General features: G+C 41.3%; 1 pseudogene; it reads right to left on the bottom strand.

The window, feature by feature from the left end:
* Nucleotides 1-21553, bottom strand: part of LOC119739108 — a 49641-nt pseudogene extending 28088 nt beyond the window's left edge.
* Between the last annotated feature and the right edge of the window lie 635 nt (nt 21554-22188).

Genomic DNA, 22188 nt, shown 5'->3' with positions numbered 1-22188 from the left:
GTACAGTACATGTAACGCAAGGCTGATTTAAAGGGAAAATACAACATTTGCAAACATCAAAAAATAAAACTACCAAATCATTTTGAAATACCTTGCTGGACTGTTAGTGAATGACAGTGTAAAGCATCCTGTAAAATCATGGCACCTGGTATACTGTCATTTTCAAGAAAAGTGATATTTTTGTATCAATTTCCAATGCTGATCGGCCGATCAGCGTTGGAAAAAACTGGCTTTTTTTTCAAATACTGGCCCCAATTGACCATCGCACTTGTTTGCAATCGATTACAAACCTATGAACGGGTACGAGCCAGCTAGACTGGTTCCCTGACCTTACAATTCCCCAATGTATGTAAACTGCTCTGTTTCTTCTTATATGGAGTCAGGGAACCAGACTACAGGAAAATGATTGTTTTTCTTGGTTTTTATAGCATTTTCGAACCCAAAACCTCAAAAAGTCAGTGTAATTATATTTGATATACATATTTCCAACCCCCCAATTCCATCCATTTCTGAAAATTACAGTAAAAGCAAATGATGTATATTCCCTTTAATGCACTTTTTGAGCGAGCACAAAAGACTGAAATGCAGTTAAACTTAAACATGTCATAAAATTATGCAGTGCCTAACCATTATGCATAACTTCACGGATAATTAGATACAGTAGATGTAAATCAGGTTTATTTGTGTTCATCGTTACGGAAGCATTTTTGCATTTTTAAAAGCACTTGTCCCTTCTTGCATAGATTTGCGTTTTCTACCACTTTACAGTACCCTAGCCGGCAGTCCCATTCAGGCTCCATGCAGACCAGGGCCAACCAGGAGGAAAAAAATATATGGATGATTTATGACTTCTAAAGTAAAAGCTAAATATGTGTGCATAATCTACCCTGGTCAGACATGCATTGTATCCATATATCACATCACTGCTGGCCCCGGTTTTTTTTTTTTTTTTTAATGTGACACTCCCTTCAGTACTAGACGATCAGATCAAACGATCTGTCATCAGCGCTAGTGGAGTCCTGCAGACGTGTGCGGCGGTTAGAGCATGCAGTCAGTAATGGCAGGGACCACAAAGGCAAGCCGCCACTTGCAAAGGACACCGCCGACAAAAGCTTACAGCCTAAAGAGAATTGCAGCTGATGCGGGCATGAAAAGCAAGTTGGGAGGAATAATGATGTGGAAGCAGTGGTCAGGCTTGTTTTTTTTTTTCAGGGGTACATGTATGGCGTGCCAATTCTGTCAGACTTCTTGGCAGCTTTTTTGTTAATTCATTAGGGAATCGCAAAAAAGGTTTGTTTAAGCAAGCATTGTATGTACAGTTACTGGCACAAGGCACACCGCCTATCAAATGAAATTGCACTACATGTTTTCATAATGCCTACAGCAAAAGAACTTTTTAATCCTAGTTGGTCAATTAACATGCAATACAATTACATGAGTACACGTACATGTACATGTACGGTATTTTGATACCCTTGGTCATTTGCAATCTCTTATTTGTATGGCGAGGGTTTTGATAATGGTAATTCATTTAATTTTGCTATTTGTAGATGACCAATGTAGGTAATTAATAAACAATTATGACTCACACTCAACGATATGTCATTCCCATTCTCAGTTTCTGGGGGGGGGGGGGGGGGAGTACACATAGAAGTATACATTCCAGCCCGACTTTTAATGGATTTTGGAGATAACATCTCTATGTAAATTGTTGATGTCCCCTAACGTGGCGTAGCCCCTCAAGCCCCTAACATGGCGCATTTTGATTTTTCTTCTTTAGTGCCTTGCCAGAACAAAAGGTTTACCTCAAATTTCACCGTAAGGAAATTTCATCAAGCTTTACACATTCCCGCTCATTAATCTTGAGTTTACCTTACTCATTACAAAGTTAACACAGAATATTTTTTTTAGTGTGATTGTCTGATTTTATTTTGAAGTGCACAATGAACTCTTTTAAAATGAGCCCAAAAATAAGAAAGTCATTTTCTGACAAACTTCAGACAAATTTTCTGACAAACCTGTGAGTGGAGATAATAATGGTTTGTCAGACTTTGTCAACTTTAACCCTAACAACCCCTTGAGCACTTTTACTAGAAAGCATCCTAAATCCACCAAAATCCATCAATTTTTTCGTGCAAAAAACAGTGGTGTCCTGAGTCCATCAGAATCCACCAGTGAGTCCATCAGAATCCACCAGTGTACAGTACATAATAGCTCGTACACACCAAACATATAGCCAAGGAGTTCAACTGTTCAGATCCTGAATCCATCAAAGTCCCCAACCTTTTTCAATATGGAGGTATCCTGAATCCGCCGAAATCCTCCAAATTTGGATTTTGATGGATTCAGGTACGTTACGTTTAAAGAAATTCTTAAATGTTAACTTAGGATTTCCCATGATTTGTTCTTAAAGCGGTCACATGATGACCAGTCATACCAGCCACATGATGACAAAATGGCAGCTGTCAATTTGGAATCATGTGACTTCCTTCATGAATCTGATTGGTCAACATAAATATTGCATCTGGTGAAATCGGAGTGCTGCCCGCACACCTTTCCACTGACATCGGATCCGGTGAAATCAGAGGCAAAAAAAAATCAAATATGTTTAATTTCATCCAGTTGCCTGGTGTAGGGAGAGATCAGTCCGATTTATTCAGCGCAGATCTCTGTACGATGGCCCGATGATCTGTTGAACTGATAAAATCGGAAAGGTGTGCGGCAGGCCTTGGATTGTTAGTCTACAGTGATTTCCACACATTGTATCCATGGCATTTACATTGTGCCCTTTTCTATCCATGGTCCTCCATCCCATTTCTGGTAATTGATTTTCTCGGAGTATTAATTACATGCAGGAAACAAATGCTTCTTGAATTGAATTGACTAGAATTGACTTTGCACATGCATCAATTTGAAGACAGCGTTAAGTTGTTTTGCACACTGGGGGAAAACGATGCCCCCCCCCCCCCCCCCCCCCCCCCACCCACAACTCCACCTCAGTCCTACAATACGGTGGATGCATAGTTTGTGGCACTGCATGAGGTCAACTTCACTTTGTTATCATTTTTTGAGCGATTCCCTAAATTTGATTGGAGCCGCTTGTTCTAATCTCATTTTGTCCTTTGGATTATGATCCGGCATGGTTCTCCATTTGTCGGGGAGAGAGTGCTGTGCATGATGGATGTGCTCCAGCCTGATATGCCAACTACGATTTCAAGTAACCTCTTCCCCATCTGGTGTCAGATGGTAAGGGATATGACACTGCCGTCAGGCCCGCAGAGATAAGACCTGGGATGAAATAAGAAAAACTTAAGACCCTAGCTCTGCTCAAATTGCCCTAGCTCTGCCTGTCAGTCTATCATACTGCCACGGCGGAGCTTGCAATATGCCAATGCATCATCAATCAAAGGGCTGTGTTATTCAATGGATTAATAATCAGCTCTGCTCTAAGAATACCCGGGAAGTCGCCACGGCAGAAAGGCCATAATATTGCTGAGGTTTCATTAAGATTTATCTCTTTCCCGTTTCCATTTTCTGATGAACGATAGCCTTTCCGATTCCAGGGGAGGCCTTCGTTTTCATCTCTGATATCGTATATCTTCATCATCGTGATTCAACATTATTTCATTAGAGCCACTTTTTAATATACCATTCAAATGCAAGTTATTACCAACACTTAATACTGAAACCAGCCCATGACCATAACAAACTGAGGAGATGGATCATTTTTTGGGGGGGGGGGGGGGGGGCGGGAGAGGGTCGCAAATTAAACTACCCAAATATTGGGTCAACAAAATAATGACTCAAGTTTATTATAATCTGTGTAACCCTTCAAATTTTGTAAACTCGAGAAATCCCAAATAAATGTGTAACTTCGTACAGCTTTAATACACCATACCAAAATGTATGTAGTACATGTACATCATGGTCCTCTACAGCTCTCCATGGTACCAGGACGGGATATTTAAACATCTTTTCACACATACAGTGTATAGCCAGCGATCTCCACACAGCTCATCTCAACCATAATAGCAAGCACTCAAGTGCAGGAGGTAATCACAGGCACTGATGCTGCTCGGCCCGGGAACAGTTTTTTTTTCTCCCTTTTTGCCTTTGAGTGCGCAGCCCGTTCCAAGTCAGTCAATCACATGACAAATGAAGACAGGCAATCGTGGCAGCTCTTGGGCCGTGCCCGAACAGCCGCATGCGCTGCGAGTGTATTGTATGCGCCTGTGTTAGCGTTTGGTTGATGCAAGGCGCGCGGGACTTCAATACACCATCGTGTCTCCACAGACACTTCTGCCTGTCTGGGCCTGTATGATCAGGCCATACACTGCTGGGGCCGGTTATTCATAACGTCATATTAATGAAGACAGTCGGTGAGATGGAATAAGGCCTCTCTCTTCAAGTAGCCGGCGAGGGGACGAGCATTACCCTCATTGACCGTGCCGATTCGGGGCCTATTTATTTAGCAAATACCCCTCGACACACACGAACAAGAAGCTAATTATCCACGATCGCATGCATTGCACATGTATCGCAGGATCATTTATTTTATATGGAATAAAGTGGAAATTTCGTTTTATGGGATTTTTTTTCTTTTCTCTCTCTCTCTCTGTCTTCAGAATTACAATCTCGTCAAAGCGGGACATCCTGTTTTGTGTGTGTGCCATTGTTTTTATCATTGACTACTTTTTTGTATCCTTCCTTTCACTGAGTGCATATTGCAGACCTAGAATTTGTGTGATGTTAGTTACAAACCCATTGGTATGTTGATAATCTTTGTTTATCATTACATCAGTGGAACGAACAGTGTCATCAGTTCATCCGTTGCACTGTACAAATATTTGAGACCTTTTTTAATTCGAATACAGTGATGCTGAAAACACATGTACATGTACATGTAGGGTACGTTGTACGTACTTAGTGTGTGGACTAATGACTTGATTCACAGATCTACATGTATACATGTATAGAGAGGACAAAGTTAACTGTAGATTTTAATACAATGTAGGGAACATGATTAATAGCATTTTTGTAGTTTGAAAAGAGGAGAGGCACACATGTAACCATGAGACTTAGGCCTGCAGATGTATGCACCGGTAATTACATCAAAATACTACGATACCGAGGGTTTGTTTTCACGACCATAACCAAATAATCATATTTGTAATATCAAAATAATCAAATGGCATGTTGATACACTTGTGTGCAAATGCAGCAGCAAATACTGTTACATTGTAAATTTGTAAGTGTTACACTCTTTGTATTTTGTGTATCAAACAATCACTACTTTGGCAGAATGTGGGGCCTATGAGCTCCGTGCGCTACCAAAAGAGGGCGCCCTTTTACCTAACAACGACGTCCCATGGGAGGGACATTTCGCTGGTTGACGCGCACCGTTCCTTGTGTGTGACGCACGAACACCAGGGGATTTTTACAATGTACACGCAGTGGCCACGCTTCGCGGCAAATGAATTGCAGTCAGGCAAGATGGCATCGGTCGGTCACCCCCAACTGTACTTCCTTTGCCGGTGAGGGGGTGCTTGTGAACGGAGCGGATACAATGCGGCCACAGTGCTGCTACCATATTATTTTTGATACCATTTGTGCCCATTACAAATGATATCAATCAAATACATGTAAACTATAAAAAGTTATTTTCCCAATACTTTAATAAAGTTCAGTCAACAGACAAAAAACACTACACAAGACTTTGTGCAGTGTTTTTCAATTTGTAATGGTATTTATGAGAAGTAAAAAACGAGGAAATCAGCGGATCCAAGGAAAAGTTGCATGCCTAAACAATGACGGAAAATGAATGACAATTTTTTGAGGCAAAACTATATGTTCTAATACAATGGGGTTGTACAATGAACAATAGTCGTGACTGTTTATCCCAACTAGTCACGACTATTGAAATTCACTAGTCGCCCAGGCCTACATGTAGTTATTACCATCAGGTATGTTGTTATCTTCGGGTCTAGGGAATGAGTCTGAGACTCTGTGATTGAACTGAAAACATGTCATTGCAAAACATCAGACTGGAGAAATCACTTCATACACAAACAAAACATCCATGAGCTGGTGATGAGAACAAGCAATGCTTTAAGAGCTCCTGAAATTGCATTGGTTGCCATGCACTTTGATGACGCATAAATGTTATACTAAATGCTGTTACCCATTTATGCCCATTTACATTAGGTTGACTCCACACCAGACCTCAAAAGGACAATCATACCCTAGCTGGCTGTTCCCCGTAACTCCTCCCAATGCGACATCACAGCAGCTCACTTTAATGCCAGTCAATACAGGTATATGGTACCCTCGGTCATTCCCCTATCACATGTTCAGTCAGATATCAAACAGTGCATCCTCGCCTCCAGCAGTCCATAAAAATGCATACAAATGCTTATGAAAGCATAATATGCTCAAATGTTCAATGTGTGGCGCACTGCATTAGAAACCCTTGAAAGTTGATACAACGCTGATGCTAGAGAACTGCACTTATTAACCTTCCACAAACTACCATAAACACTGTAATTATACAATTACTACAAAAAGATATCAACGATGACCATATGAAATAAAGAATGTAATGTCAAAACAAACTTTTTTTAACAAACTCTCAAGATATCTTTTTTGCAGCCGCTTCTCAAGATGGATGGATTTTGAATTGTGCATTTCAAAATCCAGATTACAACGTCTGGGATAAGGGAGGCATCCCGCTTCCTGGCGACGGGAATGAGGAAAGGCCAGTGCCCGAGCAGTTCAGCCACCGACCGTTTTGGCCACGCTGCACGCACCATCGCCACCATCATGTGGTCAGCGAGTGATAAACTCCAGCATGCGCGACGGCGACGCGCCCCGCGATCAAGTATCCAAACAAGATAGACAAGCGCTGAGAGTGTCACCCATATTAACCTGGGCCAGTCTACTCGAGTCTCTCCAAAAATCGCCTGCGGGCCATCAGCGCATGGGGCAGCCAGGCAAGACAGCCAGCGAGAAAATCAATTTTCAATTTAAAACTAGTTTCCTGTGTGTATCTGATTAAGAGAGAGAGAGAGAGAGCATTTGTGGCAAATTTGGTGTTCTCTCATTAAGGATGAATCTTTCCCTTCCTGTGTAAAAAAAGTACATGTATACTTTGTTAAATTTGTTATAATAAACTTTGGAGAAAAAATGTTGATTTTTTTTCACTTCTGATTCTCTTTGGCATTCTGCAAACAGCACTTTACGCGCACTACATATTGGAGACTAAGACAGCGGCAAAATGCAAATTATGTCCTAGACACATTATACCTGCATACAAATTTATACAGGTCTGCATGTGACTGACAGCGTACAGTGCGGCAGGCTTGACCACTGATTTACATGTACAACATCAAAGGCATGTGCACAAATCAAACCATACGTGTTCAACCTAATGAAATTCTAGGTATAGCAACCTGTACTACATGTAACTAATATCAACATGTTTGTGAAATAGTCTGTTACCCATTGTGAACCTTTTATTGTCGCTTATTTGAATGGAAGTTTGTGACTTTGGTGATATTAAAACAAATCCTTGGCACTTCAATTTTAAAATTCATATCTCAGGGTGAACAGTGAAGGCAAGGAAAAAAATTTAATGGAATGTTGAATTACCTCAAAATGGAAAAATTGGCAATTTGAAGAAAACGTTGGTTTGTTGGAATTTTTTGATTTGAAAAACAACATGTACAGGGGGCATGTAAAGAATTGGTTCTTTTCAAAAGTATGTAAACATGATGTACATGTACACAAAGTACACAAAGTACACAAAGTACACAAAGGTCATTCATATCACATTACGTGCACTCTACCTCCAACAACCGGTTAAATCAGTCCATTCTGAAACTTCATTGTAATTAGTTATACATTTTATATAGGTCTCGTTCAAATGACGACATTTCCAACAGACCATCCACGTGCATCGCCATTTTGAGCACCAACTTGCATAACGCGCAGCGGCTGCGTCGTATTTAGAACACATTTCGAGCAACAAGCGTGCGTGTTTGGAACATTTTCAACACTGCCCAATGCGTGCTTGATTGCGTAAAATACGCAGTTGCAGTTCTCCTACAGAGATGGCCGTCATTGAACGAGCCCTATTGGGTTATGCCCTTTGTGGACATATTTTATACCAACTGCTGTGTACACTGTAAGCCAGCCAGGGGCGCACACTTTTTTCACCGGTTCACCCCATCACCTGTACCTACGTTTTTTTCACCGTTGCAATAAGATCATAACGATACCCGCAGACATGCCTGAGTCCGTTCTATAATCTGTCACATGATGATCAGTCACATGATGACCAGTAACATGATGGTGACCAGTCACATGATGACAAAATGGAATCTGATTGGTTAACATAAAATATCGCGTCCGGTGAAATCGGAGTGCTGCCCGCACACCTTTCCAGTGACATCGGATCCGGTGAAATCAGATGCGAAAAAATCACACGTTTGATTTCATCCAGTCGCCCAGTGTAGGGAAAGATCGGTCCGAAATTTAAGCGCACACCTTTGATAATCCGTCGATCCGGTAAAATCGGAAAGGTGTAAGCTGGGCTTAAGGGCTTGCGAGAAAAAGATTTGACCACTGAGCTTGCCAGGGTCGGCTGGACGGTATGAGACAGTGGTGGTGTTACGTGGAAGTTCGGGGGGGGGGGGGGTTACAATTTTTCAGTAGCTGGGGATCCAATAGGTGGGAGGGGGGTAAGGGCAAACGATAATTTCCAGAAACTTCAACCACCTTGATAAATTCAGTCAGAGTCTGTGATGTCATACTTCAAGTCCTTGTTTTTTAAGTCAAAATCCAAACCAAAAAACAGGGACTTGAGATCAATCTCATCTCAATAGCTACTCAAGAGTCCTCCAGGACTGGTCAACACTTCCAAATGCAGCAATAACAATGTTCTGCAGGGCTGGACCATCAGGGGGAAAAACAAGAAAGGAAACTCAAAGATTTCTGTGCTTTCCAGTTCCCACTGACATGAAAAGGAAGTCAAACAAGCGGAAATCAGCTGATCCATGAAAAGGTTGTCGAACCAAAATTGACAATACACAGATCACAGCCATTAGGAAGTGAAGATATTTGAGGAAGTTGTGCATAGACATTGCAGCTGTTCCTATGGTTTTTGTGTACTTTATTAAGCATCCCCCACCCAAATCGGAAGAGAAATTCTGCAATGTGACTTCCAGGTCTTTGACCTCAGGAAACATCTTTCAATGCAAACATTCCTTTCTTCTTGAAATACATGTACAAGGAACCTCATCGGCAACATTTACAAGCCATTCATGTACTTGCCGGTTGGTGGTAAAGTACTACCCTTACACACGTCACAATCGTGAACTTAATGTTCCGTCTACCACTAGAAAGTTCTGAACATGCCAAATTAGCACCCCACATCAAATTTAAGAATGTTTATAGCCCTTTTCACACTAGACAAATCTTGGGGTTGACGCAGGGTTGACGCAGGGTTGAAAACATGCATCGTTTCACACTTGAAGAATTTCAACCCTGCGTCAACCCTGCGTCAACCCCGCGTCAACCCCGAGATCGATTTCGTCCCGGGTTGAACACAACCCTGCTCCAGACCAGGGTTGAGATTTTCAACCCAGGTTGAAATTCTTGCCAGGGTTCAAAACAGTAGTAAAGTCCCTGAGCATGATAAGCTTGATTTGCATGAAACAAGTTTGAAACGATGCGGGATTGAACGCGGGGTTGAAAAATGTAAAACTCAACCCGGGGCGGCACTGGGTTCGCCCAGGGTTGAGTTCAACCCGGGTTGAGAGGCTCTAGTATGAAAAGGGCTATATGACATTGCTCCGCTGAGGAATGGCTAATCATGGTCACCAGAAGGGCTTCTCGAAAATTAAATGAAATAATTACATGTTACTCAAGCACATTGTCATCCTATACGGCCAGATTTAAGGTAGTCAAGTTTAATACAGGTTTTTTGTTTTTTTGGCGGGGGGGGGGGGGGGGGGGGGGTGATATGGGCTCGGAGCAGTACTGTTGCAACAAAAAAAAACCATACCATTAAGTCATTGGTCGCACTATGAGCTGACCTATCTCATGTACATCAGACACACAACATCGGTATGTATGTGTTCATGGTATCCCCAATCGACAGTGCATGTACGTCGCTTCGTGATGCCCAAAACATTGTGTTGTTGACAAAGTGATAAACTTGAGGAAGGCATAATTGAGACCACAACAAATTTCTATTCTTAAACATGATTGTTTTTTTTTACTAGTGTAATAATGTAAAAATGCAGTTGCGGGGAAAAAAATGTATTTCAAGCAGTGGTGCCATCTTTGCTACTCTCTCAGCACTGCTAATCAGCTTGCCGGGACATTTACACATGACTGCAAAGTGCAAACTCCCCAGGATTTCTGATGGATTTGCAGGATTCCACTTTTTTTTGTGACTAAGAGAGAAAAGCAGATGTGTTGGGTAGCGATAGCAAGGTGTGCGATGAGAGACGTTGGCATTACCAAGGCAAGCTGTCAATCTGATTATGAACAAATTGGCAAAGTCTCGACCCTACCATGATATGGCTTAGCGAGGGGGGGGGGGCAGAGGATGGTAGGAAAGGGGCTGGAGATGGTGTTTAAATCAGGCTTCATAAATTTTAAATGTTGACTACATGATTTTTCATGAAACGTCGGTGAAGGGCAAAAGCTAATTTTATTTACATCACCCGACGCAAAATTCCATCTTATAATAGTTTATGCGGTACCCGCTGCTATACAAGTACATCAGATTCGATCCAGCCAACCGATCCCATTAGCTCGGTTGTCGAGTGGTAAGACATCTGCACTAGAAAGCAGGAGGTTGTGGGTTCTAGTCCCACCCGAGTGATTTTTTTCCAACTTTCACTCGGGAGGTAACACACTGAGTATATAGTGTTTAAACGTCAGTGAAGGGCAAAACCTAATTTGATTTACATCACCCGACACAAAATTCCATCTTATAATTGACTACATGTACATGTACATGTAATTTCATTTTCCCCTTGGTTTACAATGCTTTAACAGTGTATAATGTCTAACCCATTAGCAAAAAATTGTATTATTTTGTTTATTTGCTGAAGAATCAATAAAACCATTGTTCGGGCAGTTTTTGGCATTACCATAGGTGCAGGCCCGTCGCCAGCCCCGAGCGTCGGGGAGTAGTACCAACAAGGGGGTCCCACTACCATAAAAATACAAAATAAACATGTATGGCATTTGCCGGTGGGGGGGGGGGGGGGGGCAATTGCTTGCCAAGGGGGCCCAGCATAGGTGGGCCGATTTCAGGCGCTTCTAAAGGGCTTACCCATAATCGGATCTGCATATCGGATCAGGCCGACATGCAACATATCAGTTAATTGTTGGATCGGCCAAAAAATAGTAATTGCCACTGCCGGTACACATTCCGATAAGAGTTTGCCTTATTGTTTGCCAATATTCCCTGCAATGTGTAAGTTTCAAGTGGTTTTAGTTTGGGTTCAGTACATTTGATAGGCCTACATACATTACCACACACTTCAGTCTGTCAATGACCTAGTGTTTTTGGTTCTCTTCACGCTCGATATACAGCATACATGTACGTATCTACTGTGTGGTCATACAGCCACACCACCACGTGTAGCGCACCCAGCGCCCAATAGCTGGTAACCTTCACATGGATATGCCTACAGCGTGTCATGCAGCTGTGTTCACCGGCGCACAATTCCGGATAAGCAGGAAGAGTGTGGATATGGCCAGCAGTACCGGTATATATGGAACAGCAAGATTCTATCTGCCGGAGTGCACAAAGCACGACTGAACAACTGAAAGCATACAAAATACGTACATGTACATTTGCTGCACAGCATTTATCTTGAGATACATGTACATAAAGCTAGCTTCAGAATTTTCACGAAATCACACACGCTGTCCCAATTCCGTAACGGAATCCAGTATACCCAACTTGGTAAACAACCAAATTTGTGGTCCGTGTCGAACCTAGGGGGATCGCTACTCAGGTTTTCAGGGGGTCCCTGAAAACCCCCATCTCCTTAGAGTTTGAGCATAATAGGCACAGGCACTAGGTGACAAACTTCTAATTGGGATGGCTCCACATCTCATCCCCTACTGTAGACAAAGGAAATCCCCCCAAAACCTTGCCAGCCAAGCCGTATTTGCATTGCTGATGGGAACTTGGCATGCAGACGACTGGGCCTGCAAGTAAACACGGGAACAGTGTCGAAAAAAGGGACAAGACTCGGACACGCTTCACCACGCTTGTGTACAACTCTGCCACAAAAAAACTGGAGAATTCTACATGTAAGTTATACCTATCCTGTGGTTTCTCGGGTCAGGATATTTTTAATAGAAACATCCTCAAAAGTCTGTTATTTAGAACAATGCGGTTTGAATTTGCTTCCACTGTGTACTCAGCATTACGGGTCCCAGCAGGGTGATGGAGGATGGAGGTGGAAACAGCGTAATTCAAAGTGATGATTGAGATGCGCAATCAGGCCACAAAATCAGCGGGTGTGGGAGGGGGTTGGGAATGGTACTGATAAAATTAGACACAAACAGATGAATAGAACAGAGATTTGGGAATTCACATTCACATGTGCCCACTGTACAAGAAAATGTATGTGTACAAAATTAGATTGACCTTGGATCACAATCTAATGATAACACCTCCTCCCCCCCCCCCCCCCAAAAAAAAGGAGATTACTCAACTTTCATCTCAAAATAGCTGGGCACTATACTCACATAACTTCATCACTGTCACATCTTATTCAAGGAGCCTGCTTTAAGCCAGATACACACGTCATGATACGTGTAACGTTACATGCAAATAAGGGAGACATGTGAAGTAGCTTTCTGCTTTCTGGGTTGAATTGTGGAGATAAGGTTTCTAGTTGCCCAACGTTGTAAATTGGGTGGTTTTAGACAAGTTAAAATTGTGCAATGTCACACATTTTGTGCCCAGCTTTATGTGTGTAGGTACATACATCCTTGAGACACAGTAGGTGTGCTGAAACACAGCAGGGTATTACATAATGCCTTGAATCCTTGACCTGAATTTCAGGTCACCCATTAAACAGAGTAAATAATCACTAGAAGGTAGAGGTGGACCATATGGGTGGACAGGACAGGGCTCAAATGTTGCATAAAACTCGCTGGTCTCTAATCTAGTGTTTTACCAGTGATCTAGATGTTTTTTTCCCCACGGTGTGTTTACGCACCGTGGGCTTGAGCTGCTTATGTTGGTTGAATTGGTTGGTTGGTGAGTTGATTGGTTGGCGGGTTGGTTGGTTAGTGGACACTTTACTCGGGGTGTATTATACTGTTCCATCGGCGCGCGAATATGATCAAATTTAACTTGCGATGGTGTCCCAGACTACTCCCCACTCCCAATAACTTTGGATCATTCGAAATACACAGTAGTTCACGGAGCCCATGGAGCTGTACACTGAACCAGTTCTGCAATGGAGCACTGATAGCAGATAAATCTAATTCTTCAAAGCAGGAACTGCACCTTTAAAGTTGATCGTGTTAATAAGCATTTGAAATAAAAGTTCCAAGACAAAAATTTCACCTGAGTCGTTCAGCAGATCTTAACCATCACATCGAAGCACTTTTGGAATTTTTGGTGTAGGCCTACACTAAAAATGTCTTGTCAAGAACAAACTCCTTAAAAAAGCTGAATGGAGGTCTGTGGAGACTTGGTCTTTTTTTTTTTGCCAGTCATAAATAACTTTGTAATCTTCTCTCCGACACATGTAGCCTCAGAGACCTTAAAGAGAAAACACCATGTCTTATGTACTTTATAATGAATGCCTGTATACTCACATTTGAGTTCCTTTCAGTTTCCACGGACTTAAGTTATACTAGTTAAAGTTATAGTTAATAAACAAACTATGTTACGTGTACATGTACTTAATGGGGTGGGAGCAAAAACATACCCTCGGGTAAAACAGTTATTTCCTATTTAGGGCCATTAGCCTCTTTCTGCTTCGATTCCAAAGTTCCATATCTTGTGAACACAAAGGCAGTTTTGGTTCATGCGTAGCCAGATGAAAAGTGGTCAGACTAGCTCCACGGGAATGTCCAACTTAAGTACATGTAGTGCATGCACACAATGCGTCCTTCATTCGCTCTTGTGAGTGCCACACAGCGCCACCTACAGGTTTCAAGATTTACTTCACACATGTAAATGTAGTAGATCCTTCTCCTTTAAAGATCTATTGTGGGCTTCACACAACCCATGACCGTCAAAAGCAGTAATGAAAGACAGCATCCGTTTCCAGCGATTTCTTACAATGACTTCATGACTTTGCTCTACACACACACCATGCACATATAAAGTATGATTTTATTTGGGACATCCGCGCGTAAACTTATAGTAGTCCAGACGCATTTCAAATGTCATGTGAAATTATGATGGAGATCAGTTAGATAAACTTGGCAGAGCTCTGTAAAACTAAGATGGATTTTGAGAGAGACTGACATTCTATTGCTTGCTGTGCCTCATAATATTAAAGAAATGCATCTTAGCACAAGAAACTGAACTTGTTGTGTTTTTCCTGTGGTCTGTATAAAACCCGAAACCGACCCGATCCGGCACCGACTTTGGGTCGGGTCGGGTCGGTTTGTCCATCATTCAACTTGGGTCGGGTCGGTTTCAGTTTTGCGTTTGCGATTTTCAGGTCATGTTGGTCCCCCGAACTCTTCGGAACAGTTTGGAAATTTACACAATATTTATTGCAGAGTCACTTTGCCCGGCACGACCAACTTTGGTTTGCGGTTTATCACACACGGTCTATAACATGTAGGCCCCCCTGTAGGTCACGTTGTGAGTGCCGTATTGTATGATTCACTTAACTGATTGATGACAATATTCACGCGACTCAGGTAAATTCAGTCAGAAAAAGCGGACACAGATGCTCAAGCCAGACATTCGGGGTTTTTTTTCGGGTTGGATCGGTTCCGGGTCGGTTGGGTTGGGTTTCCTTGAATTTTTGTTGGGTCGGGTCGATTTTAGGAGTTCAAATCAGTTTCAGTTCGGATTCGGTTTATCTATGTTTCGGGTCGGTTTGGCCTGGTCAACCTGACCCGATGCACAATATTAGTCTGGTGGTCTCAATTCCAGGCTGGGTTGTAGTTTCTGTCAATGTACAGTACATGACATGTTTATGAAGAGCAAAGACTTTTTATCATTTTAAATCAGCAGTACACCATTTAACATTATGTAATTAGCTGAAATTTCAACTGGTTAGGTTTTGAACATTCTTCTTTGGGGCAATTCCATGGTTACTCACGTTACATTTTTGATGTACTTTTGAGTTTCCTTGGGCTGTAATAACCTTACTAAAAAGGTTTAATAACTGTTATCCCCATGGTAGATAGAGTAGACCTAGACCTACCTAAGCACCAAAGATGACATCCAGAAAAATGTGTTATGTATGATAAACACGACGCACCAAATTGGTTACTCACGTTACCTTTTCATAACCTGAGTAACCGATTTTGTGTGTCTTGTTTTTTTTCTGGATGTCATCTTTGGTGCTTAGGTAGGTCTAGGTCTACTCTATCTACCATGGGGATAACAGTTATTAAACCTTTTTAGTAAGGCAATTACAGCCCAAGGAAACTCAAAAGTACATCAAAAATGTAACGTGAGTAACCGTGGAATTGCCCTTTGGGGTTTTGAGTGATGCTATTTATTATTGGAAACGAACAAAACGTATGAAAAGCAAATTTATGATCCACATACATGTATGCCTTTAACGATACCTTTACCCTGCAACAGAACTTGTTCAACTACCCCCGTGTGGCCTTTTCCCACGAGAACTAGCACCTCCTTCATAATTACATGTATACTTGGCATGCATAATGTCAAAATCCTTTGAGGTTTTTTCTCGAAGACAGGTTCCCCACAAATTGTGATGAAATTGCAATGAAAAACACAAAACTTGCGAGACGTGGCTCCAGCAGAGCTTGTTATCAGGAAGTGAAATTTGCTTATCTCTGCAATATGACATCACAGCTATCGCGCCAGCATGCACAGTGCCAGCCAGTAATGGAGAAGGGAAATCGGGGGAAATTGAGAGTCCTCCTTGCTTAGCACCAGCGAGTGTGTTTTCTTTTAATATGACATGTATATTTATTTTTACCGTCAGCTGCTGCTGACAACATGGGCGGTTACACACACAAAAACACAGGGTAAACATCGCGAGGCAGACAGGTTGGATTTAGCACAGTGGTGCTTGACAAGTGTCTGCTTAACGCTTTTATTTAATTAGCTTTGAAACTTCAAGCCAAATCGGCCTGTTAGATTTTTAATCCAGTGAGTACGTACTTCATCACTGGGTGAAATTAAGGTCAAACATAAGACATTTGCTGACCTTTCACAACAGTGTAACTGGTTTAGTTGTGATACAATGCTTCCGTTTCTATCTTACACATGTGTATTTGTCGTTGCACTTACAAAGAAGTAAAGGTCAATCGACTGTGTAATTTTATACGATGAAATCTGAACATCTGAATCCTAGCCAAGATCTCTTGTGAGAACTGGCAAATCAACAAAGCAGACAGAATTAGATGTGAACCAGGGTTGCAAAAGTCTCAAGGCTTCAGAAAATCTGGCAAGGGAACAACTTTTATCTCTACTGTATTTACAACAATTGCGTACAGATCATGCACAATACATGTACAATTTCTTCAAAATAGTTACAATTAATGTACATGTATCAATTTATGCTTTGTATAAAAGATTGTTTAACAATGTACTACTAGTATGCAGAAGTACGCCTATTAATTTACCCCCCCCCCCACAAAAAAAGAGGTGCAAACACATTAAGCCAGTCTTGTGGCATGTTTGGGCTTGAGCAACTCTGGGTAAGAACTGAACAGAACTAATCTCCTTTTTGACACATGCTTGATGACGCCACTGTTTTGAGGAATAGCCAATTCAGGTTCCTAATGACTTGTTGAGTACATTCCAGACACTTCAAAATAGATTTTACATGATGAATGACCATGTTATTGAGCGGGGTCACACCCATCATGACCTTTCATTCAGTTCACATTATGGAGGTTTCGCAACGCTTTCTTCGGCTGGATTCGATTACACAAAACAGATGGAAATCACCCAACCCTACAGTGTATTCTTTATCTTACAAACCACTCAGTAAACAGAAACACAGTCTCCATGCCCACAAACTAAATAAGAAGGTACACATCTTACATGAATCGGACATATAGTTCAAATCAGTGCATTAGTCAACTCTGCGCAGTCAGGGCACCAGACATGACGAAGAAAAAAACTGACAAGCCGCAAGAATAAAAAAAATGATCATACCGACTATGGATGATAATAACCATGGATATATCAGTTATGTTTTCCCCTGCGCCGCTCTTAATTCGCCATTCCCCCTTCAGGAAGAGACAGGGATATCCTGGCCAACCCATGCGGAAGTGCGCGCTGAAGTAGTGTCACTCTAGCTACAAATCAGCTCGGACAAGACTGCTTGACATCTCGACATTAGCCTCTCACCATACTTGACAGATCAATTCATGGGAGAGACGGGCTCCTGCATCAGAAGGAACTCTCTCGCCCTGTCCGCAGGGCACTTTTCAGGATTTCGCTCCTCTGGGGGAAAAGGGGGCAAGCTACGTCACACACACACTCACGAAACTGCGAGGGGCCCAGGAATAGCAACTATGAAGAAACTATTACCAGACATTTTTACTGAGCAGGTAAAGGTGAACATCCATCAAACTGGCAAGGCAGGCTTCACCTGGACTTCATTTCAAAAATTCTTCGTGTACTTTCTTTTCCTTCTGAAAAAACGTCCAACCGGCCGGAATTTGATATTAGGCATATGAAAATAAATCATCTGACAGGCAACTTGAGGCAAGAACAGCCAACTAAGACAAACACACAAAAAAAACCTCTGCCTTCTGCTTATGATGGAGCTGATAAGTTTCACAAGGGAGGAAATGGGCGGCACAGCTGCAAGTCAAGATGTGGCATTGTGGGGAAGTTGAACAAGTAAAAGGGGGAGTGACGGCTGTAGTCTTTATTGCTCCGTGCCATATTGTCAATGTCAAAATAGAAAGAAAAAAAAATGAGTTGACACGTCAGCAGAGTCTTGAAGGAACATGCAAGACCTTAAAATAAAATGATGAAAATTCAGGCAAACTACATGTAAGGATCTTCTTGGGTGAGCAACCACAGAGAACTGAACAAGAAATATTAAAGATGTATAGTCCATCTTCTTTGTCAAATTCAATTTGTTTTTCAATGTATGTTACCAAAATAAAAAAAAATATTTGTTTCTTTTTTTTTCTGCGCGGAGACAAATTGCCAATCACTAAATTATAGTCTGATAGGGGTCAAGAACCTGCGAGTCTACCCTGCGAGAACTTAATTATTGTCAGGATATAAATATTTTGATAATTGAAAGTAATTATTTTGTGACTAAACGTGGGTGTCTCATTCATGATTAAACTTGCACTGCTGGAAAAACATTCTTCATAGTGAAACTCTAAAAAAGTACTGGCAGTACATCTTTAGAGACCAAAACGTGGTACAAGCATGATGAAGGCCCATACGTGGTACAGTTTAACCCTAACAAACCTGAATCCATTAAAATCCACACCCCTGTTTTTGGAGGAATTCAGGGGATTCAGGACACCTCCATATTGAAAAAGTTGGGGGATTTTGATGGATTCAGGACAGTAAGCCTAGCGGTACTGCAGGATTTTGAAGGATTCAGGATACCTCCATATTGAGCAGTTGGGGGACTTTGATGGATTCAGGATCTCAACAGTTTAACTCCTTGTATTATATGTTTGGTGTGTACCAGGTATATGTACTACACTGGTGGATTCTGATGGACTCACTGGTGGATTCTGATGGACTCAGGACACCAACATTTTTTTGCATGACAAAATTGGTGGATTTTGGCGGATCCAGGATACTTTCTAGTAAACGTGCTCAAGGGGTTAGGGTTAATGCAATATGTGAATGAGCATCAACAAACACCGATTAGTTCTGCAGAGTTTTGCTTATTTTCATCAAAAACGGTAGAATGCTGAGAGCACATCTGTTGACATTTCAATGAAATAGCTAGTCTACAATTGTAATTAACCTCTGGTATTTGTCCCCCAAAAAAGAAGAAAACCTAAAAAAAAATCACGCAACGTTTAAAATCTTTCTCACATAAACACACTATTTATATCTTCACTTTAAATTCACCATTTGAACTAAAATTTGCAAACATCAAAAAACAAAACTTCCAAATTATTATGAATACCTCACTGGACTGTAAGTGAATGACTGTCTTAAGTATCCTGTAAAATCATGGCACCAGGTGTGCTGTAATTTTCAAGGAAAAGGGCATTTTTGTATCAATTTCTCACGCTGGTTGGCCTACCATCATTGGGAAAACTGGCTTTTTTAAAATACTGCCCCCAATATACCATATTTAGTTAGTCCGCATTTTGTTTGCAATCATACACACCTATGAACGGGTACAAGCCAGTTAGACTGGTTAGCTGACCTTACAATGTTATTTCATCTTATGCTCGGTCAGGGAACCAGACCACAGGAACATGATTGTTTTTCTTGGTTTTTCCAGCATCTACGAACACAAAACTTCCAACAAGTCAGTGTAACAATACTTGATATAAAAAAGTAACCCCCCAAATCCATTCATTTCTGAAAATTACAGCAAAAGCAAATGTTGTACATATTCCCTTCAAAAATCACTCCTGAAGAATAATTATAAGGAATATTTCCATCGCCATTTTTTTAAAGTTAAAAAAAAGAAGAAACAAAATTTTTGTATCTCACATTGTTGTTTCAAATGTACTTTGATGTGTTGACTTTTTGATGTCAATAAAGAAACCCAAAAATGGTAACCTATTGTTTGTGTACATTACTATAATTGGATTAATTAATTAATATGAAAACAGTTTACTGTCAATCAAAATAAGAATTTGTATTCATAGCATTAGTTTGTGAACCTATGTGTCAATTTAATTTTGCATTCATATTAATATTATTTTTAGCTTGAAATCGATGAGGTCGAGCAATAACAAAAATAGTTTCTTGTCCAGGCCTTTTTGAAAAAAAATGATGGAAACGGCCTCATTTTCTTAATTTTTTTTCAAGATGGCGGATTTTCAAAGATTGCGAGTGGATTTTTTTTCTCGACGATTTTGATGATGCAAAATTGTGTCGCCACCCTTTCTACATAGCTACAATTTGTTGGAAACAAATAAGACAATATATTGACAAAATTGGCCAAAAATATTGTAAATATGTATGGATTATTAAAAAAAAAAGACGGGCAGCAAAAAAGAAGTGGGCAGAGATGAGAAACTTACTTACTTGGCCTTATCATAAACTTAGTAGGTTGATATCTTATATAAAATAAACAAAGATCAATCCTCATAAAACTGCCTGTAGTGCAGGCCTCCTTCCCATCCCCACCCCCCCCCCCCCCCCCAAAAAATTAATTTATAAACAAATGATAAAAAAACAACCCAGAAAGTACTTGGGTATTATACATGAGTTACATCAATTCAAATCACACTTTCCAAAACAAACATTGTAATACAACATGGGACATAATAATGGACAGATAAACAGTTAGTCCAGTGCAAAACCGACCACAGGCAATATATACCATGCATTATGCATAGCGAGCAAGTGATCCCATCATAAATCTGACCGACACAAAACAGCAGTTGACTCAAAACCCTTTGATGTGACCGCCATTCAACCACACATTTGCACAATGCACCGCCAACAGCTAGGACTTGCGACTCCACAAGCCAACATGATACGGCTATGTTTACGCTTTTACACAAGAGGCACAAGAAAAACCCTGTTATATTCATGGTACATTGGTAGTTAATTAAATTACCACGTCGAACTTCCTAACTGCACAATAACGCCCAGTTGCTAATCCCACCAAACGACCCCACCGCTCCGCGTAGTTAACGATATTAAAGCCCCGTTACAAAAAACCCAAAGTAATAACCCCGTGAATTCCCCCCGAAAAAAAAAAATACCAAAGCGATCGCCCGGCCACAAAGTCTTCGGCGGCACCACCAAACACAACTTCATTTTGGGCTAATTTCCGCGGCGCCTGCAATTCGCTTGCATGTCGGCAAACGGTGATTTATTAGACAAGCTTTAACACTTGACCCTGGCGAGGGTGTTGACCGAGATGCGTCAATCAGCCCGACTTGAAGGCGAATGAAACATGTCAGTCTGAGAACCGTCAACACATCAATGGAGCTTCGCATAAGCGACTAGGGGATCTAGCCAGCCAACCAGGCCGCGCGCGACCCATCAAGCCGGTGATGGGGGCCTCTCGCCCAGCCAAGCGCTGGCACGACATCGCGGTCCCGTACTACGGACGAATCGCCAAAACAGTCGCACCTTCACACCACAGAAACGACCAAATAGACAGCCAAACTCACCTTTTAAACGTTTCGGGGCCTGCTGCTTCCGACGAGGCATGATCCTCCGACGGAAAATCCTGGCGGCGTGGAGAAGAATTGGCAGAGAATCGGGGGGTTTACTGTGGGACCTTGCGCGCACACATCACCGTGCATACAAGCAGCTGGCAGATATCAACATGGCGAGTTAATGAGATATGGGGGCGCTATAACGCTTGAAAATAGCACGCGCGCTCTCATCCGGGATGACCTCGCTATTATCGCAATGATTAATATTCACATATGATTATACCAGCTTGTTTCTCCCTTTTGTTTTTTCTTTGGGTGTTTTGTCTCAAGTTATAACTACCATCTAAAATAAAACAATATTAGTGTAAAAGAAACACACACAGTTATAGGAATACTGATGGGAATTTTTACAAATTAGATATCTTTTTTTTTCTTTTAAATCTCATTGCCATCAATTTTTTCTTATCCTCGGTAGATAAAAAAACGGTGAGAGCTTGTTCAATAAAAATACTAATTAATTGACTGAAAATCTTGGTTTGGGAATTTAAAACATTTTTGATGCACTTGAATAAACTTGCACTATTTCGTGTTGGTGTACGAATTTGAATTTTGTGTTGTGATAAGGTGACATTTCGAAGATCCTACGAAACGATTGGTCAGAGAAATAGGCCCAAAAAAGATGCAGAA

Source organism: Patiria miniata, unplaced genomic scaffold (genome assembly GCF_015706575.1).
Source record: "Patiria miniata isolate m_02_andy unplaced genomic scaffold, ASM1570657v1 HiC_scaffold_30, whole genome shotgun sequence".
Taxonomy (NCBI): domain Eukaryota; kingdom Metazoa; phylum Echinodermata; class Asteroidea; order Valvatida; family Asterinidae; genus Patiria; species Patiria miniata.
Note: the sequence above shows the minus strand (reverse complement) of the source record. Positions and strands in the feature narration are given on the sequence as shown.